This window comes from Oncorhynchus kisutch, linkage group LG15, assembly GCF_002021735.2.
Source record: "Oncorhynchus kisutch isolate 150728-3 linkage group LG15, Okis_V2, whole genome shotgun sequence".
In the NCBI taxonomy this organism is placed as follows: Eukaryota; Metazoa; Chordata; class Actinopteri; order Salmoniformes; family Salmonidae; genus Oncorhynchus; species Oncorhynchus kisutch.
This window is the reverse complement of record NC_034188.2, coordinates 3,431,632-3,456,705: the sequence shown is the minus strand read 5'-3', so window position 1 is coordinate 3,456,705 and position 25,074 is coordinate 3,431,632.

Here is a 25,074-nt window from a genome sequence, read left to right as displayed (position 1 = left end):
TGTTGTGATGGCACACTGTGGTATTTCACCCAGTAGATATGGGAAATAACTCTGTTGTGATGGCACACTGTGGTATTTCACCCAGTAGATATGGGAAATAACGCTGTTGTGATGGCACACTGTGATATTTCACCCAGTAGATATGGGAAATAACGCTGTTGTGATGGCACACTGTGGTATTTCACCCAGTAGATATGGGAAATAACTCTGTTGTGATGGCACACTGTGGTATTTCACCCAGTAGATATGGGAAATAACTCTGTTGTGATGGCACACTGTGGTATTTCACCCAGTAGATATGGGAAATAACTCTGTTGTGATGGCACACTGTGGTATTTCACCCAGTAGATATGGGAAATAACTCTGTTGTGATGGCACACTGTGGTATTTCACCCAGTAGATAATTCTTTTGATCTGTATAATCTGAGGGAAATATGTCTCTCTAATATGGTCATACATTTGACAGGAGGTTAGGAAGTGCAGCTCAGTTTCCACCTCATAGTGTGGTCAGTGTGCACATAGCCTGTCTTCTCTTGAGAGCCATGTCTGCCTACGGCGGCCTTTCTCAATAGCAAGGCTATGCTCACTGAGTCTGTACATAGTCAAAGCTTTCCTTAAGTTTGGGTCAGTCACAGTGGTCAGGTATTCTGCCACGGTGTACTCTCTGTTTAGAGCCAAATAGCATTCTAGTTTGCTCAGTTCTTTCCAATTTGTCAAGTAATTTTCTTTTTGTTTTCACATGATTTGGTTGGGTCTAATTGTGTTGCTGTCCTGGGGCTCTGTAGGGTGTGTTTGTGTTTGTGAACAGAGCCCCAGGACCAGCTTTTAGGTGGTTGTACAATTTAACGGCTCTTTTCTGGATTTGGATAATTAGTGGGTATCGGCCTAGTTCTGCTCTCCATGCATTATTTGGTGTCTACGTCTACGTTGTACACGGAGGATATTTTTGCAGAATTATGCATGCAGTCTCAATTTGGTGTTTGTCCCATTTTGTGAATTATTTGTTGTTGAGCGGACCCCAGACCTCACAACCATAAAGTGCAATGGGTTCTATAACTGATTCAAGTATTTTTTAGGCAGATCCTAATTGGTATGTTGAATTTGATGTTCCTTTTAATGGCATGGAAGGCCCTTTGTGCCTTGTCTCTCAGATCGTTCACAGCCTTGTGGAAGTTACCTGTGGCGCTGATGTTTAGGGCGAGGTATGAATAGTTTTTTTGTGTGCTGCAGGGCAACGGTGTCTAGATGGAATTTGTATTTGTGGTCCTGGTGACTGGACATGTTTTGGAACACCATTATTTTGGTCTTACTGAGATTTACTGTCAGGGCCCAGGTCTGACAGAATCTGTGCAGAAGATCTAGGTGCTGCTGTAGGCCCTCCTTGGTTGTGGACCGGAACACCAGATCATCAGCAAACAGTAGACATTTGACTTCAGATTCTAGTAGGGTGAGGCCGGGTGCTGCAGACTGTTCTAGTGCCCTCGCCAATTCGTTGATATATATGTTGAAGAGGGTGGGGCTTAAGCTGCATCCCTGTCTCACCCCACGGCCTTGTGGGAAGAAATGTGTTTTTTTTGCCAATTTTAACCGCACACTTGTCGTTTGTGTACATGGGTTTTATAATGTCGTGTGTTTTACCCCCAACACCACTTTCCATCAGTTTCTTTGTTTGTCAATTAGGGTGTGCAGGGTAAATACATGGTCTGTTGTATAGTAATTTTGTAAAAAGCCAATTTGACATTTGCTCTGTACATTGTTTTAATTTCTCTCTCTCTCTGTCTCTCTCTCTCTCTCTCTCTCTCTCTGTCTCTCTCTCTCTCTGTCTGTCTGTCTCTCTCTCTCTCTCTCTCTGTCCCTTTGTCTCTCTCTCTGATTTCAGCTGTAGTGAGAGAGACACAGGGGGGGGGGGGGGGGGGTCCCTGATTTCAGCTGTAGTGAGAGAAATATAGTGACGGCAGCCCATTTCAGCTCCCCATCACCAATGACTGTTGAGAACGGGGTCAGAAACCTATTGTTGCAGTTGGGTTGCAGTTGCAACCTCTTAGGGATCGGGCTGAATACTGTCTCCTTTGGAGGAAGTGCGTGCCCATAGTAAACAGAATCTTTTTTTGTCCAAAATTGCTAATATATGCATATAATAATTATTATTGAATAGAAAACACTCTAAAGTTTCTAAAACCGTTAAAATTATGTCTGTATGTAAAGCAGAACTCTCAGGGCAGCCATTCTCCCAAACTCTCTCTTGGCAACAGAAAAGTTAGGACAACTTTGACGTCATCGCCCCCACCCTTCCCAACCAGCTACGGATCTGGGAACAGTTTCTATGTGTTCAGCGCGATGTCTGCTTTCAAATGGGGCGTTCATTGTGAGAATCGCAGGCGCCCTCGTCCTTTGGCGGGCTAAAACGTTCGGGTCATGCGAAAATACATGCACTCTATTGCGCGCGTCTGAATTGGAGCTCTCTCTTTTTCCATGAAACACCAATTGATGTCGGTTTGTCTGTTCGCGCTGATCTTTGTTTTACATGATTAAAACATCCTAAAGCTCGATTCTGCACTTAGTTTGACCAGTTTAGTCGACATATAATATGTAATTTTGAAGTCAAGAGTGCGGGACCAGAAGTCATTTCAGCTGAAGCTGTTGGCATATGCTAATACAGAGACACACAACTTGAAACCAAACGATGTATTGGGTAAGTACGACTCCTTCCACGTCTTCTGATCGAAGAACATCAAAGGTAAGGGAATATGTATGTGGTTCATTTTGGGTTTCTGTGGACTCCAAATGTAGAGGAGACATACAGCTAATATCTGAGCGCCGTCTCATATTATAGCCTAGTGAACGAATTCTGTAACGTTAAAAATAAATGTAACACAGCGGTTGCATTAAGAAGAAGTGTATCTTTCTAACTATATGTAGAACATGTATATTTAGTCATGTGTATTGCTTGTTATCTGACGTTATCTGTCGGAGCTATCATAATTTCTCCGGCCATTTGAGTAGCGTTTTTTGAAAATGTCGTCATTGTAAACAGAGATTTATGGATATAAATGGCATATTATTGAAAAAAACATCAATGTACTGTGTAACATGTCCTATTACTGTCATCTGATGAAGATTTTCAAAAGGTTAGTGAATGATTTATTTATTAATCCTGCTTTTATCATTTAATATTTTCTGGGACAAAATGGCCGCCTCTTGTCTTTGTTTCGGTGGTGGACTAATATAAATATGTGGTGTGTTTTCGCCGTAAAATATTTTAGAAATCTGACTTGCTGGGTAGATGAACAAGGTGTTTATCTTTCATTTGAGCTATTGGACTTGTTAATGTGTGGAGGTTAAATATCTCTAAGAATATTTTTTGCATTTTGCGTTATGGTAATGAGCTTGAGCCTGTAGTCACGATCCCGGATCCGGGATGGCTAGTATCAAGAGTTAACAAACCACCTCTCTTTAGAGCCAGGGAAAAGGGAAAAAGCCCTAAACAGCACACTATTCTCTACATAGTGCCACTACTTTTGACCTGATGGGTTAACCCTTTGGTTCCTGGTCAAAAAGTATTGCACTATATAGCAAATGTAGTGCCCTTTGGGACGGGAGCCGAAACCTCTCGCTGGGGTCCACAGCTACACAGCTACACCTCTGGGGTCCACAGCTACACAGCTACACCTCTGGGGTCCACAGCTACACAGCTACACCTCTGGGGTCCACAGCTACACAGCTACACCTCTGAGGTCCACAGCTACACAGCTACACCCCTTGGGTCCACAGCTACACAGCTACACCTCTGGGGTCAACAGCTACACAGCTACACCCCTTGGGTCCACAGCTACACACCTACACCTCTGAGGTCCACAGCTACACAGCTACACCTCTGGGGTCCAAAGCTACACAGCTACACCTCTGAGGTCCACAGCTACACAGCTACACCTCTGAGGTCCACAGCTACACAGCTACACCTCTGGGGTCCACAGCTACACAGCTACACCTCTGAGGTCCACAGCTACACAGCTACACCTCTGGGGTCCAAAGCTACACAGCTACACCTCTGAGGTCCACAGCTACACAGCTACACCTCTGAGGTCCACAGCTACACAGCTACACCTCTGGGGTCCATAGCTACACAGCTACACCTCTGAGGTCCACAGCTACAGAGCTACACCTCTGGGGTCAACAGCTACACAGCTACACCTCTGGGGTCCACAGCTACACCCCTTGGGTCCACAGCTACACAGCTACACCCCTTGGGTCCACAGCTACACAGCTACACCCCTTGGGTCCACAGCTACACAGCTACACATCTGGGGTCCACAGCTACACAGCTACACCTCTGGGGTCCACAGCTACACCCCTTGGGTCCACAGCTACACAGCTACACCTCTGGGGTCCACAGCTACACCTCTGGGGTCCACAGCTACACCCCTTGGGTCCACAGCTACACCCCTTGGGTCAACAGCTACACATCTACACCTCTGGGGACCACAGCTACACAGCTACACAGCTGGGGTCCACATCTATACAGCTACACAGCTGGGGACCACAGCTACACAGCTGGGGACCCCAGCTACACAGCTACACAGCTGGGGTCCACAGCTACACAGCTATACAGCTGAGGTCCACAGCTACACAGCTGGGGTCTACAGCTACACATCTACACCTCTGGGGTCTACAGCTACACAGCTATACAGCTGGGGACCACAGCTACACAGCTACTACACAGCTGGGGTCCACAGCTACACAGCTGGGGTCCACAGCTACACAGCTATACAGCTGGGGTCTACAGCTACACAGCTACACTGCTGGGGACCACAGCTACACAGCTACACAGCTGGGGTCCACAGCTTCACAGCTATACAGCTGGGGTCCACAGCTACACACTGATACCGCTGGGGTCTACAGCTACACAGCTATACCGCTGGGGTTCACAGCTACACAGCTATACCGCTGGGGTCCACAGCTACAGCTATACTGCTGGGGTCCACAGCTACACAGCTATACTGCTGGGGTCCACAGCTGCACAGCTATACTGCTGGGGTCCACAGCTACACACCGATACCGCTGGGGTCCACAGCTACACAGCTACACAGCTATACCGCTGGGGTCTACAGCCACAAAGCGATACAGCTGGGTTCAACAGCTACACAAATATACCGCTACACCGCTGGGTTCTACAGCTACACAGCTACACGGCTATACCGCTGGGGTCTACAGCTACACAGCTATACCGCTGGGGTCTACAGCTACACAGCTATACTGCTGGGGTCTACAGCAACACAGCTATACCGCTGGGGTCTACAGCCACACAGCTATACCGCTGGGGTCAACAGCTACACACCTATACAGCTGGGGTATACAGCCACACAGCTATACTGCTGGGTTCTACAGCTACACATCTACACCTCTGGGGTCTACAGCTACACAGCTACACAGCTATACCGCTGGCGTCTACAGCTACACAGCTACACCTCTGGGGACAACAGCTGAACTTTTAGGGAGAGAGAGCGAGATAGCAAGAGAGAGAGAGAGAAGAGGAAGAAGGAGGAGGAGGAGGATGATGAGGAGGACAAGTGTTGCCATTTAACTAGCTGTCAAATTCCGTCAATACCTCTTGGTCCATATGTTCAGGCTCATTTTTCCATTTGCCTGAAAAGGGTGTCAGATATGAAAAATGGAAGATTGAACTTCAAATTAAAATTAAGTGATTTTATTCTATACATTGACCCAAGAGCTTTAATCCTGAAAGGGGGATCCCGAGTGGCGCAGCGGTCTTAGGCATTGCATGTCAGTGCTAGAGGCATCACTACAGACCCTGGTTCGATTCCAGGCTGTAACACAACCGGACATGATTGGGAGTCTTATAGGGCGGCGCAAAATTTTCCCAACGTTGTCCGGGTTAGAGGTTGTACACAATCGCCCAACCTTACCACACACACACACACACACACCCTTTCTGCCTACATCGCTCGATCACTCCCCATAGAGATCCTAGATAGTCAATCACTATTGGGACGGCGGTCTTTCTCAAGGCTACCCATGTATTTCCGTGGAAATATATAACGTTTATTTGTAAAGTGATAAATATATTTTGAAAAGCGTTCATGATTTGCGTAAATGTAAAATACTAACTCTTGTTAAAAATATGAAATGGTATTACATTTGGTGAAGAGCACATTATGTCTTGTTTAGGACTCGAAACTTGACTTGAAACTTGCCTGTCTTGACTTGGGACTTGAGTGCGAGGAATTGAGACTTACTTGAGACTTGTAAAACAATGACATGGTCCCACCTCTGCAATTCCTATATATTCCTATCCTAATGAAACCCTATTCCATATACACTAGTGTCCTAATGACACCCTATTCCTATACACTAGTGTCCTAATGAAACCCTATTCCATATACACTAGTGTCCTAATGAAACCCTATTCCATATACACTAGTGTCCTAATGAAACCCTATTCCATATACACTAGTGTCCTAATGAAACCCTATTCCATATACACTAGTGTCCTAATGAAACCCTATTCCATATACACTAGTGTCCTAATGACACCCTATTCCATATACACTAGTGTCCTAATGAAACCCTATTCCATATACACTAGTGTCCTAATGAAACCCTATTCCATATACACTAGTGTCCTAATGAAACCCTATTCCTATACACTAGTGTCCTAATGAAACCCTATTCCATATACACTAGTGTCCTAATGAAACCCTATTCCATATACACTAGTGTCCTAATGAAACCCTATTCCATATACACTAGTGTCCTAATGAAACCCTATTCCATATACACTAGTGTCCTAATGACACCCTATTCTATATACACTAGTGTCCTAATGAAACCCTATCCCATATACACTAGTGTCCTAATGACACCCTATTCCATATACACTAGTGTCCTAATGAAACCCTATTCCATATACACTGGTGTCCTAATGACACCCTATTGACACCTAATGACATCCTAATGACACCCTATTCCTATACACTAGTATCCTAATGACACCCTATTCCACATACACCCTATCCCATATACACTAGTGTCCTAATGAAACCCTATCCCATATACACTAGTATCCTAATGGCACCCTATTCCTATACACCCTATTCCATATACACTAGTGTCCTAATGACACCCTATTCCTATACACTAGTATCCTAATGACACCCTATTCCACATACACCCTATCCCATATACACTAGTGTCCTAATGACACCCTATTCCTATACACTAGTATCCTAATGACACCCTATTCCACATACACCCTATTCCATATACACTAGTGTCCTAATGACACCCTATTCCTATACACTAGTATCCTAATGACACCCTATTCCACATACCCTATCCCATATACACTAGTGTCCTAATGACACCCTATTCCTATACACTAGTATCCTAATGACACCCTATTCCACATACACCCTATCCCATATACACTAGTCTCCTAATGAAACCCTATCCCATATACACTAGTGTCCTATTGAAACCCTATTCCATATACACTAGTGTCCTAATGAAACCCTATTCCTATACACTAGTATCCTAATGGCACCCTATTCCACATACACTAGTATCCTAATGATACCCTATTCCATATACACCCTATTCCATATACACTAGTATCCTAATGATACCCTATTCCATATACACCCTATTCCATATACACTAGTGCCCTAATGACACCCTATTGACACCTAATGACATCCTAATGACACCCGTCCTTGGACACTGTGCTATCTAACCTCCAAACGAGCTTCAATGCCATACAACACTCCTGGAACGAATTGCAAAAATCGCTGAAGTTGGAGACTTTTATCTCCCTCACCAACTTCAAACATCTGCTATCTGAGCAGCTAACCGATCGCTGCAGCTGTATATAGTCTATCGGTAAATAGCCCACCCATTTTTACCTACCTCATCCCCATACTGTTTTTATTTATTTACTTTTCTGCTCTTTTGCACACCAATATCTCTACCTGTACATGACCATCTGATCATTTATCACTCCAGTGTTAATCTGCAAAATTGTAATTATTCTCCTACCTCCTCATGCCTTTTGCACACAATGTATATAGACTCCCCTTTTTTTCTACTGTGTTATAGACTTGTTAATTGTTTACTCCATGTGTAACTCTTTGTTGTCTGTTCACACTGCTATGCTTTATCTTGGCCAGGTCGCAGTTGCATATGAGAACTTGTTCTCAACTAGCCTACCTGGTTAAATAAAGTTGAAATAAAAAAATAAAAAATTCTCCCCTTCCCTCCAGTCTCTCTCTCCATCTCTCCTCCTTTCTCCCCTTCCCTCCACTCTCTCTCTCCACCTCTCCTCCTTTCTCCCCCTCCCTCCAGTCTCTTTCTCCCCCCAGTCTCTCTCGCCCTCTCTCCCCCTTCCGCCATCTCTCTCCACTCTGGAGGTAGGGGGAGAAAAGGGGAGAGGGGTAGAGAGAGACCAGAGGGAGAGAGAGAAAGAGGCAGAGATGGCGAGAGAGCACACACCATAAGCACACATCCAAGACAATGCAGGAGTGGCTTCGGGACAAGTCTCTGAATGTCCTTGAGTGGCCCAGCCAGAGACAGGACTTGAACCCGTTTGAACATCTCTGGAGAGACCTGGAAATAGCTGTGCAGTGACGCTCCCCATCCAACCTGACAGAGCTTGAGAGGATCTGCAGGTCTATTAATAAAAAAACATTAATAATAATAAAATGAATCACTAACCTTTGATGATCTTCATCAGATGACACTCATTTAACAAGTCAGTTAAAACTTCTTATGGCTTGAATCCCGTTAACGGGATGATATGACAACAGCCAGTGAAAGTGCAGGGCACCAAATTAAAAACATCAAAAATCTCATAATTAAAATTCCTCGAACATACATATATTTTATACCATTTTAAAGGTTATCTTGTTGTTAATCCCACCACAGTGTCCGATTTCAAATATACTTTACAGACACAAACGATTATAAACACAGCCTTTTTTTCAGCCAAAGATAGCAGTCACAAAAAGCACAAATAATAATAATAAAATGAATCACTAACCTTTGATGATCTTCATCAGATGACACTCATAGGACTTCATGTTACACAATACATGTATGTTTTGTTTGATAAAGTTCATATTTATCAAAATCTGAGTTTACATTGGTGCGTTACATTCACTAGTTCCAAAAACATCCAGTGATTTTGTATAGCCACATCATTCAACAGAAATACTCATCATAAATGTAGATGATAATACAAGTTATACACATGGAATTATAGATATACCTCTCCTTAATGCAACCGCTGTGTCTGATTTAAAAAAAACTTTACGGAATAAGCAAACCATGCAATAATCTGAGACGGCGCTCAGAAGAAATAGAAGAAATAGTCACAATAGCCACCATGTTGCCGTCAACATAAACAAGAAATTACATGATAAATATTCCCTTACCTTTGATGATCATCATCAGAAAGCACTCCCAGGAATCCCAATAAATGTTTGTTTTGTTCGATAATGTCCGTTATTTATGTCCAAATACCTCCTTTTGTTAGCGCGTTTGGTATACATATCCAAACGCTCATTCTGGTCAGTGTTACGTCGGACAAAAACTTATACAAACTTATACAAACTTATAACAAAAAGTTATATTACAGGTCGAAGAAACATTTCAAACTAAGTACAGAATCAATCATTAGGATGTTTTTAACATATAGCTTCAATAAAGTTCCAACCAGAGTATTCCTTTGCGTCTTGATGAGCAATGGAACGCAAGTGGATACCATGAGGAATGCGCATGATCAGAAATTGGCTGACTGCCAGACACCTGATACATTCTGCTCTCATTCAGTCCCACAACACAGTAGAAGTCTCATTCAAATTTCTATAGATGATTGACATCTAGTGGAACCCCTGGGAAGTGCAACATCATTAATATCTCAAGGGGATGTCATTGGGAACTGTGGTGAATACATACCAAGCTCAGATTTCTCACTTTCTATTTTGATTTCTCCTCAGGATTTTGCCTGCCATATGAGTTCTCTTATACTCACAGACATCATTCAAACAGTTTTAGAAACTTTAGAGTTTTTTCTATCCAATACTAATATGCATATATTCGCAACTGAGACTGAGGAGCAGGCCGAGCTACTCAATACTGCCCCCCAGCCATATGAAGTTAAGAACCTATTTTCAATGCCTGCCACCTCTACACTCTAACCACTAGGCTACATGCCACCTCTACACTCTAACCACTAGGCTACCCTGCCGCCCCAGAAGAATGAGAGAAACTCTCAAAATACAGATGTGCCAAGCTACCAACTCAAGGCTATAATGGCTGCCAAAGGTGCTTCAACAGAGTTCTGAGTACATTGTCTGAATACTTATGCAAACGTGATACTTCTGTTTTTTTTATATATTGTCACTCCTTGGTCTTAGTATTTTGTGTTTTCTTTATTTATTTGGTCAGGCCAGGGTGTGACATGGGTTTATTTTGTGGTGTGTTTTTGTATTGGGGTTTTAGTAGGTATTGGGATTGTGGCTGAGTAGGGTTGTCTAGGAAAGTCTATGGCTGCCTGAGGCGGTTCTCAATCAGAGTCAGGTGATTATCGTTGTCTCTGATTGGGAACCATATTTAGGTAGCCCGGGTTTCACTGTGTGTTTGTGGGTGATTGTTCCTGTCTCTGTGTTAGTTGTCACCAGATAGGCTGTATAGGTTTTCACGTTCCGTTTGTTGTTTTTGTATTGTTCGTGTTTATTCTCGTCATTAAACATGTATCGTATTAACCACGCTGCATTTTGGTCCGACTCTCTTTCGACGGAAGAAAACCGTAACAATCAGGGTACAATGAAAAACACTGTGGGGTGACTCATTATATCGTGTCAAAACCGTAACATATATATACACACGTAAACATTTCTAAAAAAACAGTTTTGTCATGATGGGGGTTTGTAGATTAATGAGCATTTTTATTTTGAATAGATTTTAGGATAAGGTTTTGTAACAAAATGTGAAAAAGGTCATGGGGTCTGAATACTTTCCGGATGTAACGGCTTTCTTCTGTGGACGAAGGATCGGACCAAAGTACAGCGTGGTTAGTGTTCATCATGTTTAATAAAGACCAGAAATGTGAACACTACAAAATACCAAAACAACAAATGTGAAAAACCAAAACAGTCCTATCTGGTGCATAGACACAAAGACAGAAGACAGGAAACAACCACCCACAAAACCCAACACAAAACAGGCTACCTAAATATGGTTCCCAATCAGAGACAATGACTAACACCTGCCTCTGATTGAGAACCATATCAGGCCCAAACATATAAATGGGAAAACTAGACATACAACATAGAATGCCCACTCAGATCACACCCTGACCAACACTAAAACAAGGAAAACACAAAAGAACTATGGTCAGAACTTGACAGCTATACTTAAACTCTTTACCATCGTCATCAGCTCAGGCATCTTCCACAAAATTTGGAACCAAGGACTGATCAGCCCGATCCACAAAAGTGGGGACAAATTTGACCCCAATAACTACCTATATGAGTCAACAGCAACCTTGTTGACTCAAATCCTCTGCATTATTATTAATAGCAGAATCGTACATTTTCTCAGGGAAAACATTGTACCAAATTTGACCAAATTAGCATACGATAGACCGCGTATCCACCTTGCACACCCTAATTGACAAACCAACAAACCTTAACAAAGGCAAAGGCAAAGATTACCTAACCACTGTGACTGACCAAACTTTAGGAAAGCTTTGACTATGTACATACTCAGTGAGCAAAGCCTTGCTATTGAAAGAGACTCTGCCGTGGGCAGACCTGGCTCTCAAGAGAAGACAGGCTATGTGCACACTGCCCACAAAATGAGGTGGAAACTGAGCTGCACTTCCTAACCTCCTGCCCAATGTATGACCATATTTGAGACACACATTTCCCTCTGATAACACAGACCTACAAAGAATAAGAACACAAACCCAATTTTGATAAACTCTCATATCTACTGGGTGAAATACCACAGTGTTACATCACAGCAGCAAGATTTGTGACCTGTTGCCACAAGAAAAGGACAACCAGTGAAGAACAAACACCATTGTAAATACAACCCATATTTATGCTTATTTATTTTCTATTTTGTACTTGAACTATTTGCACATTGTTACAACACTGTATATAGACATAATATGACATTTGAAGAGTTAAACAGGGTTATACAGTATGTTTATTTAGACAGGGAGTCAATGCTGAGACCAGGGTGTCTTTGTTTAGACAGGGAGTCAATGCTGAGACCAAGGTGTCTTTATTCAGACAGGGAGTCAATGCTGAGACCAAGGTGTCTTTATTTAGACAGGAAGTCAATACTGAGACCAAGGTGTCTTTATTTAGACAGGGAGTCAATGCTGAGACCAAGGTGTCTTTATTTAGACAGGGAGTCAATGCTGAGACCAAGGTGTCTTTATTTAGACAGAGAGTCAATGCTGAGACCAAGGTGTCTTTATTTAGACAGGGAGTCAATGCTGAGACCAAGGTGTCTTTATTTAGACAGGGAGTCAATGCTGAGACCAAGGTGTCTTTATTTAGACAGAGAGTCAATGCTGAGACCAAGGTGCCTTTATTTAGACAGGGAGTCAGTGCTGCTGAGATCAAGGTGTCTTTATTTAGACAGGGAGTCAATGCTGAGACCAAGGTGTCTTTATTTAGACAGGGAGACAATGCTGAGACCAAGGTGTCTTTATTTAGACAGAGAGTCAATGCTGAGACCAAGGTGTCTTTATTTAGACAGGGAGTCAATGCTGAGACCAAGGTGTCTTTATTTAGACAGGGAGTCAATGCTGAGACCAGGGTGCCTTTATTTAGACAGAGAATCAATGCTGAGACCAGGGTGTCTTTATTTAGACAGGGAGTCAATGCTGAGACCAAGGTGTCTTTATTTAGACAGGGAGTCAATGCTGAGACCAAGGTGTCTTTATTTAGACAGGGAGTCAATGCTGAGACCAAGGTGTCTTTATTTAGACAGGAAGTCAATGCTGAGACCGAGGTGTCTTTATTTAGACAGGGAGTCAATGCAGAGACCAAGGTGTCTTTATTTAGACAGGGAGTCAATGCTGAGACCAGGGTGCCTTTATTTAGACAGAGAATCAATGCTGAGACCAGGGTGTCTTTATTTAGACAGGGAGTCAATGCTGAGACCAAGGTGTCTTTATTTAGACAGGGAGTCAATGCTGAGACCGAGGTGTCTTTATTTAGACAGGGAGTCAATGCTGAGACCAAGGTGTCTTTATTTAGACAGGAAGTCAATGCTGAGACCGAGGTGTCTTTATTTAGACAGGGAGTCAATGCAGAGACCAAGGTGTCTTTATTTAGACAGGGAGTCAATGCTGAGACCAAGGTGTCTTTATTTAGACAGGAAGTCAATGCTGAGACCAAGGTGTCTTTATTTAGACAGGGAGTCAATGCTGAGACCAAGGTGTCTTTATTTAGACATGGAGTCAATGCTGAGACCAAGGTGTCTTTATTTAGACAGGAAGTCAATGCTGAGACCGAGGTGTCTTTATTTAGACAGGGAGTCAATGCTGAGACCAAGGTGTCTTTATTTAGACAGGGAGTCAATGCTGAGACCAAGGTGTCTTTATTTAGACAGGAAGTCAATGCTGAGACCGAGGTGTCTTTATTTAGACAGGGAGTCAATGCAGAGACCAAGGTGTCTTTATTTAGACAGGGAGTCAATGCTGAGACCAAGGTGTCTTTATTTAGACAGGGAGTCAGTGCTGCTGAGACCAAGGTGTCTTTATTTAGACAGGGAGTCAATGCTGAGACCATGGTGTCTTTATTTAGACAGGGAGTCAGTGCTGCTGAGACCAAGGTGTCTTTATTTAGACAGGGAGTCAATGCCTAGACCAAGGTGTCTTTATTTAGACAGGAAGTCAATGCTGAGACAGAGGTGTCTTTATTTAGACAGGGAGTCAATGCTGAGACCAAGGTGTCTTTATTTAGACAGGGAGTCAGTGCTGCTGAGACCAAGGTGTCTTTATTTAGACAGGGAGTCAATGCTGAGACCAGGGTGCCTTTATTTAGACAGGGAGTCAGTGCTGCTGAGACCAAGGTGTCTTTATTTAGACAGGGAGTCAGTGCTGCTGAGACCAAGGTGTCTTTATTTAGACAGGGAGTCAATGCTGAGACCAAGGTGTCTTTATTTAGACAGGAAGTCAATGCTGAGACCGAGGTGTCTTTATTTAGACAGGGAGTCAATGCTGAGACCAAGGTGTCTTTATTTAGACAGGGAGTCAGTGCTGCTGAGACCAAGGTGTCTTAATTTAGACAGGGAGTCAGTGCTGCTGAGACCAAGGTGTCTTAATTTAGACAGGGAGTCAATGCTGAGACCAAGGTGTCTTAATTTAGACAGGGAGTCAATGCTGAGACCAAGGTGTCTTTATTTAGACAGGGAGTCAGTGCTGCTGAGACCAAGGTGTCTTAATTTAGACAGGGAGTCAATGCTGAGACCAAGGTGTCTTTATTTAGACAGGGAGTCAATGCTGAGACCAAGGTGTCTTTATTTAGACAGGGAGTCAATGCTGAGACCAAGGTGTCTTTATTTAGACATGGAGTCAATGCTGAGACCAAGGTGTCTTTATTTAGACAGGAAGTCAATGCTGAGACCGAGGTGTCTTTATTTAGACAGGGAGTCAATGCTGAGACCAAGGTGTCTTTATTTAGACAGGGAGTCAGTGCTGCTGAGACCAAGGTGTCTTAATTTAGACAGGGAGTCAGTGCTGCTGAGACCAAGGTGTCTTAATTTAGACAGGGAGTCAATGCTGAGACCAAGGTGTCTTTATTTAGACAGGGAGTCAATGCTGAGACCAAGGTGTCTTTATTTAGACAGGGAGTCAATGCTGAGACCAAGGTGTCTTAATTTAGACAGGGAGTCAATGCTGAGACCGAGGTGTCTTAATTTAGACAGGGAGTCAATGCTGAGACCAAGGTGTCTTAATTTAGACAGGGAGTCAATGCTGAGACCAAGGTGTCTTTATTTAGACAGGGAGTCAGTGCTGCTGAGACCAAGGTGTCTTAATTTAGACAGGGAGTCAATGCTGAGACCAAGGTGTCTTTATTTAGACAGGGAGTCAATGCTGAGACCAAGGTGTCTTAATTTAGACAGGGAGTCAATGCTGAGACCGAGGTGTCTTAATTTAGACAGGGAGTCAATGCTGAGACCAAGGTGTCTTAATTTAGACAGGGAGTCAATGCTGAGACCAAGGTGTCTTTATTTAGACAGGGAGTCAATGCTGAGACCAGGGTGCCTTTATTTAGACAGGGAGTCAATGCTGAGACCAAGGTGTCTTTATTTAGACAGGGAGTCAGTGCTGCTGAGACCAAGGTGTCTTTATTTAGACAGGGAGTCAATGCTGAGACCAAGGTGTCTTTATTTAGACAGGAAGTCAATGCTGAGACCGAGGTGTCTTTATTTAGACAGGGAGTCAATGCTGAGACCAAGGTGTCTTTATTTAGACAGGGAGTCAGTGCTGCTGAGACCAAGGTGTCTTTATTTAGACAGGGAGTCAATGCTGAGACCAAGGTGTCTTTATTTAGACAGGGAGTCAGTGCTGCTGAGACCAAGGTGTCTTAATTTAGACAGGGAGTCAGTGCTGAGACCAAGGTGTCTTAATTTAGACAGGGAGTCAGTGCTGCTGAGACCAAGGTGTCTTTATTTAGACAGGGAGTCAATGCTGAGACCAAGGTGTCTTTATTTAGACAGGGAGTCAATGCTGAGACCAAGGTGTCTTTATTTAGACAGGGAGTCAATGCTGAGACCAAGGTGTCTTAATTTAGACAGGGAGTCAATGCTGAGACCAAGGTGTCTTTATTTAGACAGGGAGTCAATGCTGAGACCATGGTGTCTTTATTTAGACAGGGAGTCAATGCTGAGACCAAGGTGTATTTTTCCAGATGAGTCCTGTATAGCTCCACAATACAAATCAAAATGCAATAAACACATTAAACTACACAATCATATACACATACAAATAAACACTTTTATATCAGGTCTGAAGGTATATCAGGTCTGAAGGTATATTAGGTCTGAAGGTATATTAGGTCTGAAGGTATATCAGGTCTGAAGGTATATTAGGTCTGAAGGTATATTAGGTCTGAAGGTATATCAGGTCTGAAGGTATATTAGGTCTGAAGGTATATTAGGTCTGAAGGTATATCAGGTCTGAAGGTATATTAGGTCTGATCGTATATTAGGTCTGATCGTATATTAGGTCTGAAGGTATATCAGGTCTGAAGGTATATTAGGTCTGAAGGTATATTAGGTCTGAAGGTATATTAGGTCTGAAGGTATATTAGGTCTGAAGGTATATTAGGTCTGAAGGTATATTAGGTCTGATCGTATATTAGGTCTGATCGTATATTAGGTCTGAAGGTATATCAGGTCTGAAGGTATATTAGGTCTGATCGTATATTAGGTCTGAAGGTATATTAGGTCTGAAGGTATATTAGGTCTGAAGGTATATTAGGTCTGATCGTATATTAGGTCTGAAGGTATATTAGGTCTGAAGGTATATTAGGTCTGATCGTATATTAGGTCTGAAGGTATATTAGGTCTGAAGGTATATTAGGTCTGAAGGTATATTAGGTCTGAAGGTATATTAGGTCTGAAGGTATATCAGGTCTGAAGGTATATCAGGTCTGAAGGTATATTAGGTCTGAAGGTATATCAGGTCTGAAGGTATATTAGGTCTGATCGTATATTAGGTCTGATCGTATATTAGGTCTGAAGGTATATCAGGTCTGAAGGTATATTAGGTCTGAAGGTATATTAGGTCTGAAGGTATATTAGGTCTGAAGGTATATTAGGTCTGAAGGTATATTAGGTCTGATCGTATATTAGGTCTGATCGTATATTAGGTCTGAAGGTATATCAGGTCTGAAGGTATATTAGGTCTGATCGTATATTAGGTCTGAAGGTATATTAGGTCTGAAGGTATATTAGGTCTGATCGTATATTAGGTCTGATCGTATATTAGGTCTGAAGGTATATTAGGTCTGAAGGTATATTAGGTCTGATCGTATATTAGGTCTGAAGGTATATTAGGTCTGATCGTATATCAGGTCTGAAGGTATATTAGGTCTGAAGGTATATCAGGTCTGAAGGTATATTAGGTCTGATCGTATATTAGGTCTGAAGGTATATTAGGTCTGAAGGTATATTAGGTCTGATCGTATATTAGGTCTGAAGGTATATTAGGTCTGAAGGTATATTAGGTCTGAAGGTATATTAGGTCTGAAGGTATATTAGGTCTGAAGGTATATTAGGTCTGAAGGTATATTAGGTCTGATCGTATATTAGGTCTGAAGGTATATTAGGTCTGAATGTATATTAGGTCTGAAGGTATATTAGGTCACACTCACGTGTGGACCGCGAGCTACTGGTAGCTTGCGATCGACCTGTTGGTGTCACACCCTGACCTTAGTATTCTTTGTTTTCCTTGTTATTTTGGTTAGGTCAGGGTGTGACATGGGTGATGTATATGTTTTGTCTTGTCTAGGGTTTTTTGTATGTTTATGGGGCTGTTTCCTTTCTAGGTGTAGTGTATGTCTATGGTTGCATAGATTGGTTCTCAATTAGAGGCAGCTATCTATCGTTGTCTCTGATTGGGAACCATATTTAGGCAGCCATATTCTGTGGGTACTATGTGGGTGATTGTTTCCTGTCTCTGTGTTCTCTGCACCAGAGAGGACTGTTTCGATTTTGCCACGTTGTTTTTGTATGTTGTGTAGTGTTCACGTTTATTCGTCTTTCATTAAAACATGTTGAGCACGAACCCCGCTGCGTATTGGTCCGATCTTCAGACGAAGAGGAGGAAATCAGCCGTGACAGTTGAAGAACCCCTGTCGTAGACTGACACAGGATATTGTGTGTCCTGATGTCACTCCATCCTGTGTGTCGTCTGCTCTACGCTGAGCTGGATTCAGTCCTTTAGATAGAGGTTCTTTGCTGCCACTGTCCAACAGACCTTCAGACCTTCTAACAGACTGTTCTGTTATCATTCCTATCTATCCTGTCTACAATACTGACTAAACCTTCAGACCTAACAGACTGTTCTGTTATCATTCCTATCTATCCTATCTACAATACTGACTGAACCTTCAGACCTTCTAACAGACTGTTCTGTTACCATTCCTATCTATCCTGTCTGCAATACTGACTGAACCTTCAGACCTAACAGACTGTTCTGTTATCATTCCTGTCTACAATACTGACTAAACCTTCAGACCTAACAGACTGTTCTGTTATCATTCCTATCTATCCTGTCTGCAATACTGACTGAACCTTCAGACCTAACAGACTGTTCTGTTATCATTCCTGTCTACAATACTGACTAAACCTTCAGACCTAACAGACTGTTCTGTTATCATTCCTATCTATCCTGTCTGCAATACTGACTGAACCTTCAGACCTAACAGACTGTTCTGTTATCATTCCTGTCTACAATACTGACTAAACCTTCAGACCTAACAGACTGTTCTGTTATCATTCCTATCTATCCTGTCTACAATACTGACTGAACCTTCGGACCTAACAGACTGTTCTGTTATCATTCCTATCTATCCTGTCTACAATACTGACTGAACCTTCGGACCTTCTCTCAGACTGTTGACAGGGTTCTTCTGACACATATTTTGTCCATGTCAACAGGTATTGGAGTTGATCTGAGCTGGCTTCTTCCTGCCTCAGGTGTCTGTGTGTGTGTGGGGGTGTGGGGGGGGGGGGGGGGGGGGGGGGTTGTGGAGCAGAACTGTGTGTGTGTGTGTGTGTGTGCTTGTGCTTACACTTCCTCACACACACACATAAGGCAGTGCGTGCGTGCTCAAGTGTGTGTGTGTTCTTACTGCCTCAGGGTACATGATGAGTATGTCTTCATGGTCTGTTCACAAAACCAATGACCAAAAAACATCCGTGTTTCACAGCCCTGTGCTCCACAGCTAAATTGGAGGCTTTCTGTTGAAATTGAATAGTGGAATCAGTGGAGCTGGGATAATGTGTCCGTGCCGGTCGCCGGTGACCAGAAGTGCATTCGTTTATGAATCAAAAACAATTTGAGTAAAGGGTTAACAGAGCTCTACTAAACGAACAGCAGAAAGAACACTGGTGGTTCTCAAAGTGTGTGGGGGGGGGGGGGTCTAAATGTCTAAATGTCTCCAGGTCTACTGTCTAAATGTCTAAATGTCTCCAGGTCTACTGTCTAAATGTCTAAATATCTCCTGGTCTACTGTCTAAATGTCTCCAGGTCTACTGTCTAAATGTCTCCTGGTCTACTGTCTAAATGTCTAAATGTCTCCTGGTCTACTGTCTAAATGTCTAAATATCTCCTGGTCTACTGTCTAAATGTCTAAATGTCTCCAGGTCTACTGTCTAAATATATCCTGGTCTACTGTCTAAATGTCTAAATGTCTCCTGGTCTACTGTCTAAATGTCTCCAGGTCTACTGTCTAAATGTCTCCTGGTCTACTGTCTAAATATCTCCTGGTCTACTGTCTAAATGTCTCCAGGTCTACTGTCTAAATGTCTAAATATCTCCTGGTCTACTGTCTAAATGTCTAAATGTCTCCAGGTCTACTGTCTAAATGTCTAAATGTCTCCTGGTCTACTGTCTAAATGTCTAAATGTCTCCTGGTCTACTGTCTAAATGTCTAAATGTCTCCTGGTCTACTGTCTAAATGTCTAAATGTCTCCTGGTCTACTGTCTAAATGTCTAAATGTCTCCTGGTCTACTGTCTAAATGTCTAAATGTCTCCTGGTCTACTGTCGAAATGTCTAAATGTCTCCTGGTCTACTGTCTAAATGTCTAAATGTCTCCTGGTCTACTGTCTAAATGTCTAAATGTCTCCTGGTCTACTGTCTAAATGTCTAAATATCTCCTGGTCTACTGTCTAAATGTCTAAATGTCTCCTGGTATACTGTCTAAATGTCTAAATGTCTCCTGGTCTACTGTCTAAATGTCTAAATACCTCCAGGTCTACTGTCTAAATGTCTAAATGTCTCCAGGTCTACTGTCTAAATATCTCCTGGTCTACTGTCTAAATGTCTAAATGTCTCCAGGTCTACTGTCTAAATGTCTCCAGGTCTACTGTCTAAATGTCTAAATATCTCCTGGTCTACTGTCTAAATGTCTAAATGTCTCCAGGTCTACTGTCTAAATGTCTCCAGGTCTACTGTCTAAATGTCTAAATATCTCCTGGTCTACTGTCTAAATGTCTAAATGTCTCCAGGTCTACTGTCTAAATGTCAAAATGTCTCCTGGTCTACTGTCTAAATGTCTAAATGTCTCCTGGTCTACTGTCTAAATGTCTAAATGTCTCCTGGTCTAATGTCTAAATGTCTCCTGGTCTACTGTCTAAATGTCTAAATGTCTCCAGGTCTACTGTCTAAATGTCTAAATGTCTCCAGGTCTACTGTCTAAATGTCTAAATGTCTCCTGGTCTACTGTCTAAATGTCTCCAGGTCTACTGTCTAAATGTCTAAATATCTCCAGGTCTACTGTCTAAATGTCTAAATATCTCCAGGTCTACTGTCTAAATGTCTAAATATTTCCAGGTCTAAATGTCTAAATGTCTCCTGGTCTACTGTCTAAATGTCTAAATGTCTCCTGGTCTACTGTCTACATGTCTAAATGTCTCCTGGTCTACTGTCTAAATGTCTAAATGTCTCCTGGTCTACTGTCTAAATGTCTAAATACCTCCAGGTCTACTGTCTAAATGTCTAAATATCTCCAGGTCTAAATGTCTAAATATTTCCAGGTCTAAATGTCTAAATGACTCCAGGTCTACTGTCTAAATGTCTAAATATCTCCAGGTCTAAATGTCTAAATAATTCCAGGTCTAAATGTCTAAATGACTCCAGGTCTACTGTCTAAATGTCTAAATGTCTCCAGGTGTACTGTCTAAATGTCTACTGTCTAAATGTCCCCAGGTCTACTGTCTATGTCTAAATACCTCCAGGTCTACTGTCTAAATGTCTAAATGTCTCCAGGTCTACTGTCTAAATGTCTACTGTCTAAATGTCTAAATGTCTACTGTCTATATGTCTAAATATCTCCAGGTCTACTGTCTAAATATCTCCAGGTCTACTGTCTAAATATCTCCAGATCTACTGTCTAAATATCTCTAGGTCTACTGTCTAAATGTCTCCAGGTCTACTGTCTAAATGTCTAAATGTCTCCAGGTCTACTGTCTAAATGTCTAAATGTCTCCAGGTCTACTGTCTATATGTCTAAATGTCTCCAGGTCTACTGTCTAAATGTCTAAATATCTCCAGGTCTACAGTCTAAATACCTCCAGGTCTACTGTCTAAATATCTCCAGATCTACTGTCTAAATATCTCCAGATCTACTGTCTAAATGTCTGAATACCTCCAGGTCTACTGTCTAAATGTCTGAATACCTCCAGGTCTACTGTCTAAATGTCTGAATACCTCCAGGTCTACTGTCTAAATGCCTCCAGGTCTACTGTCTAAATGTCTAAATGCCTCCAGGTCTACTGTCTAAATGTCTAAATGTCTACAGGTCTACTGTCTAAATACCTCCAGGTCTACTGTCTATATGTCTAAATATCTACAGGTCTACTGTCTAAATATCTCCAGGTCTACTGTCTAAATACCTCCAGGTCTACTGTTTATATGTCTAAATGTCTCCTGGTCTACTGTCTAAATATCTACAGGTCTACTGTCTATATGTCTAAATACCTCCAGGTCTACTGTCTATATGTCAAAATACCTCCAGGTCTACTGTCTAAATATCTCCTGGTCTACTGTCTAAATATCTACAGGTCTACTGTCTATATGTCTAAATACCTCCAGGTCTACTGTCTAAATATCTCCAGGTCTGCTGTCTCAATGTCTCCAGGTCTACTGTCTATATGTCTAAATGTCTAAATGTCTCCATGTCTACTGTCTATATGTCTAAATGTCTCCAGGTCTACTGTCTATATGTCTAAATATCTCCAGGTCTACTGTCTAAATGTCTAAGTATCTCCTGGTCTACTGTCTAAATACCTCCAGGTCTAAATGTCTAAATATCTCCAGGTCTACTGTCTAAATGTCTAAATATCTCCAGGTCTACTGTCTAAATACCTCCAGGTCTAAATGTCTAAATATCTCCAGGTCTACTGTCTAAATGTCTAAATATCTCCAGGTCTACTGTCTAAATGTCTAAATATCTCCTGGTCTACTGTCTAAATACCTCCAGGTCTATATGTCTAAATATCACCATGTCTACTGTCTAAATGTCTAAATATCTACAGGTCTACTGTCAAAATGTCTAAATATCTACAGGTCTACTGTCAAAATGTCTAAATATCTCCAGGTCTACTGTCTAAATGTCTAAATATCTCCTGGTCTACTGTCTAAATGTCTAAATATCTCCTGGTCTACTGTCTAAATGTCTAAATATCTCCTGATCTACTGTCTAAATACCTCCAGGTCTACTGTCTAAATGTCTAAATATCTCCAGGTCTACTGTCTAAATGTCTAAATACCTCCAGGTCTACTGTCTAAATATCTCCTGGTCTACTGTCTGAATATCTCCTGGTCTACTGTCTAAATGTCTAAATATCTCCAGGTCTACTGTCTAAATATCTCCAGGTCTACTGTCTAAATGTCTAAATATCTCCTGGTCTACTGTCTAAATATCTCTAGGTCTACTGTCTAAATGTCTAAATATCTCCTGGTCTACTGTCTAAATGTCTAAATACCTCAAGGTCTACTGTCTAAATATCTCCTGGTCTACTGTCTAAATGTCTAAATATCTCCTGATCTACTGTCTAAATTTCTAAATATCTCCAGGTCTACTGTCTAAATGTCTAAATATCTCCAGGTCTACTGTCTATATGTCTAAATATCTCCTGGTCTACTGTCTAAATATCTCCAGGTCTACTGTCAAAATTTCTAAATATCTCCAGGTCTACTGTCTAAATATCTCCTGGTCTACTGTCTAAATGTCTAAATATCTCCTGGTCTACTGTCTAAATGTCTGAATACCTCCAGGTCTACTGTCTAAATGTCTAAATGTCTCCAGGTCTACTGTCTAAATATCTCCAGGTCTACTGTCTAAATGTCTAAATATCTCCAGGTCTACTGTCTAAATGTCTAAATATCTCCTGATCTACTGTCTAAATACCTCCAGGTCTACTGTCTAAATGTCTAAATATCTCCAGGTCTACTGTCTAAATGTCTAAATACCTCAAGGTCTACTGTCTAAATATCTCCTGGTCTACTGTCTAAATGTCTAAATATCTCCTGATCTACTGTCTAAATGTCTAAATATCTCCAGGTCTACTGTCTATATGTCTAAATATCTCCTGGTCTACTGTCTAAATATCTCCAGGTCTACTGTCTAAATGTCTAAATATCTCCAGGTCTACTGTCTAAATATCTCCAGGTCTACTGTCTAAATGTCTAAATATCTCCTGGTCTACTGTCTAAATATCTCCAGGTCTACTGTCTAAATATCTCCAGGTCTACTGTCTAAATGTCTAAATATCTCCTGGTCTACTGTCTAAATATCTCTAGGTCTACTGTCTAAATGTCTAAATATCTCCTGGTCTACTGTCTAAATGTCTAAATACCTCAAGGTCTACTGTCTAAATATCTCCTGGTCTACTGTCTAAATGTCTAAATATCTCCTGATCTACTGTCTAAATGTCTAAATATCTCCAGGTCTACTGTCTAAATGTCTAAATACCTCCAGGTCTACTGTCTAAATGCCTCCAGGTCTACTGTCTAAATATCTCCTGGTCTACTGTCTAAATGTCTAAATATCTCCAGGTCTACTGTCTATATGTCTAAATATCTCCAGGTCTACTGTCTATATGTCTAAATATCTCCTGGTCTACTGTCTAAATATCTCCTGATCTACTGTCTAAATGTCTAAATATCTCCAGGTCTACTGTCTAAATGTCTAAATATCTCCAGGTCTACTGTCTAAATATCTCCAGGTCTACTGTCTAAATATCTCCAGGTCTACTGTCTAAGTATCTCCAGGTCTACTGTCTAAGTATCTCCAGCTCTACTGTCTAAATATCTCCAGGTCTACTGTCTAAATATCTCTAGGTCTACTGTCTAAATATCTCCTGGTCTACTGTCTAAATATCTCTAGGTCTACTGTCTAAATATCTCTAGGTCTACTGTCTAAATGTCTAAATATCTCCAGGTCTACTGTCTATATGTCTAAATGTCTCCAGGTCTACTGCTTAAATATCTCCAGGTCCACTGTCTAAATGTCTAAATACCTCCAGGTCTCTTCTTCTTGTCTTTTACCTTGATCATTCTCAACTTGTGTAAATATTTTTGACGGAATGACATGTTAATTGTGTAAATAAATTGTGTTGTCTTTTATTTAGGTACAAAGACTTGATAGATACATTATTACTTTTGTTCTAAATGTAGTATTTTAACCTTTAATGCTAAAATTACTATAACTCAGTCTTAGAAGAGCATTTGTTTTTTCCAATCCTGGACCTGTTTCCTTTTAATGTCTTGGTTGTAAGTCTAAACACTACAAATAAAGCCATTATCATCCCCCAGTTACCTGCCTGAGAGGACTATTATGAATTGGAGAGAGAAAAAAAGGATGAAAGATGTGACCAATCTTCTTGTGCTTTCAAGTGTAGTGGATCGCTGTGGGAGGACAGGCAGAGAGAGAGAGAGAGCGAGGGAGAGAGGGAGGACAGGCAGAGAGAGGGAGTATGGGCAGGGATAGGGGGCAGGAGGAGGGAGAGAGGGAGTATGGACAGAGATAGGGGGCAGGAGGAGGGACAGAGAGAGGGAGAGAGGGAGTATGGTCAGAGAGAGTGTGGGAGAGGGCAGGAGGATGGTCAGGGAGAGAGAATCTGAAGTCAAATGTCTCCTGTTTGCTGATGATCTGGTGCTTCTGTCCCCAACCAAGGAGGGCCTACAGCAGCACCTAGATCTTCTGCACAGATTGTGTCAGACCTGGGCCCTGACAGTAAATCTCTGTAAGACCAAAATATTGGTGCTCCAAAAAAAGTTCCAGTCGCCAGGACCACAAAT